Here is a 2,417-nt window from a genome sequence, read left to right on the forward strand (position 1 = left end):
CTCTGAAGAGTAAAGGTCTAATCTACTCAACACTGCTCCTCGGGCAATACCCACCCTCTCCAGGAATCACTCTACTCAACCTTCGAAAGCAAGTATATCCTTCCTTGTGTAAAGGGACATTGCACTGTAATATCCCATACCCTGTAACTGCAGTAAGACTTACTTACTCTTCTACTCCAACCCTTCTTTTTTTTTTCACAATGTAAAACTCTTCAATTTATTCAAGTGATTGACAATTCATAAAATGGGGAATGTTCAGCTTTTACCAATGATAAAACACGACCATATCTTATGTCTAATTAATAGCGCTTTAGGTCTTTGGTGTCTTTTCCTTTTCAGCTTCTTTCTTTTCTTTTTCGATTTCTGAAACGTAATCCTCAATTTCCTCAGGATTTAAGATCCGCAAGAGTTGTTCATGCTTCATCACTGCCAGTTCGATGTGTTTTCCACCCGACTGTACAACCTCCAGCAAAGCCTTGATGGCAAGCTTTATGGTACCACTATCCGTAGCAGTGGCTTCTTCAGTGTAGTTTTTCTCCAGGAATTCCCTGACCGTCTTTGCACTTCTTCCTATGGCATTGGCCTTCCATTCATGGTAGGTGCCTGATGGGTCAGTCTGGTACAGCCTTGGAGTTCCATCAAAGTCAAAACCCACAATAAGTGCAGAAATGCCAAATGGTCTTCGCCCATTACTTTGAGTGTAACGCTGTTTCAAGCTGGCGATGTACCGTGTGATGTACTCAACTGTGACTGGGTCCTCCACAGTGAGTCGATGGCTCTGACACTCTACACGAGCCCTATTTATAACTATCCTGGCATCAGCTGTGAGGCCTGCAAAAGCCATGCAAACATTGTCATCCAGTATACAGATCTTCCTTACTGTTCTTTCACCCTTCTTTGATTACAGGAATCCTAAACTCCTGTTGGACACAATAGAGAGAGAGAGAGACCAGGCTCCTGTTAATATGTATACAGTAGGGAGCACCTGCTTCTGCCTGATGTACAGTAGCGAGGCCAAGCTAACAGTCACAGACTGCCACCAAACACTTTCAGTATTCAGGGGAACACTTTACTGTAAATCAATGGCCAAGCTGTCAACACCAAAAACTTTAACAACTGTTAAATCTACATTGAAATAAGCAGCCAGCCAAGAAAAGAAAATCAGTCTGCAATTACGTGAGTAATATCAGCATTCATTATCTGCAATTAATCTGAAATTAACTTAATTGGTGATGCACAAAGCAAAGCTCTCATCATCCAGATACCTCTTTTAATCACACGATTTGACTGACAGTCTAACCACAGTATCGTGACCAGAACCAATATTTTATTTTAATTATCCATTGTTTAAGATTACCAGATGCACTCCAATCTCTTAGTTACTTAAGCTCTTTAATAACGAATGCCCGACTTCAAACTGAGCAAAATAACCGCCTCCACAAACACAAATACAAGTGTATAATTAATTTGCTTCCAGATTGATTTTCACGCTATAAGGAAGGAAAAAGAGAAGGAACTTAATTTCACGCTATAATATCGAGTGAGTGCACTTTCTACTGATCAATCGCCAGTAATCTGTACAAATGTTTTCCCGCTGGTGAAATGAAAGTTTTTATTTTAAAGAATGGGATATAAACCTTTGATGTTGCAAGAACCCCAGGGCTGATGCGACAGTAATTCAGCTCCACTCTCTGTGAACATCTGAAGAGCTGTCCTTCAGCTGCCTCTGACTGGACTGGCAACCAAAATTAGAAAGTGTTGGATCTTTTATATCCCAGACCTCTAATTTCCTCCTTGCTGGGACATGGTTCGCAGACCTTGCTGCTTTCTGGTCCCTCGGCCAAGTTGGACTCCTTTCCTTGACAGCATACGTAATGAATGTTTGGCAGGCTACTTCACTCTGGGTAATAGGAGAGAGGGCATGACAATGCATACTGGATCTGGTCTCCATCCAAAATCCATACATGCTTTCAGGCCAACAGGGGTTACTGGACAGTAATGAGGAATGAGAGATCTGGCTCCTGTTTCATCTGCAGAGGCACTACTGCTGCCGCAGCTGAAATCAGTTAACTGAATAGGTCAGGGATCTGAAGCAAGGTCTTTCTAGACTGCACAGCTGCTTTTATTGAATCGTCGGGAGGGCTAACTATTCCATTACATCTCTCCAGCACGGGCACAGTGGGTTGAAATCTTTAAAGTTTAAAGTTTATTTATTAGTGTCACAAGTAGGCTTGCACTAACACTGCAATGAAGTTATTGTGAAAGTCCCCTAGTCGCCACACTCCATAGCCTGTTCGGGTACACTGAGGGAGAATTTAGCAATGTCAATGCACCTAACCAGCACATCTTTCAGACTGTGGGAGGAAACCGGAGCACCCGGAGGAAATCCACGCAGACACGGGGAGAATATGCAAACT

General features: G+C 42.6%; 1 pseudogene; it reads right to left on the minus strand.

The window, feature by feature from the left end:
* Positions 1–234: 234 nt before the first annotated feature.
* On the minus strand, positions 235–888 carry LOC144499173 (proteasome subunit alpha type-7 pseudogene; annotated as a pseudogene).
* Between the last annotated feature and the right edge of the window lie 1,529 nt (positions 889–2,417).

This window comes from Mustelus asterias, chromosome 9, assembly GCF_964213995.1.
Source record: "Mustelus asterias chromosome 9, sMusAst1.hap1.1, whole genome shotgun sequence".
NCBI classification, from domain to species: Eukaryota; Metazoa; Chordata; class Chondrichthyes; order Carcharhiniformes; family Triakidae; genus Mustelus; species Mustelus asterias.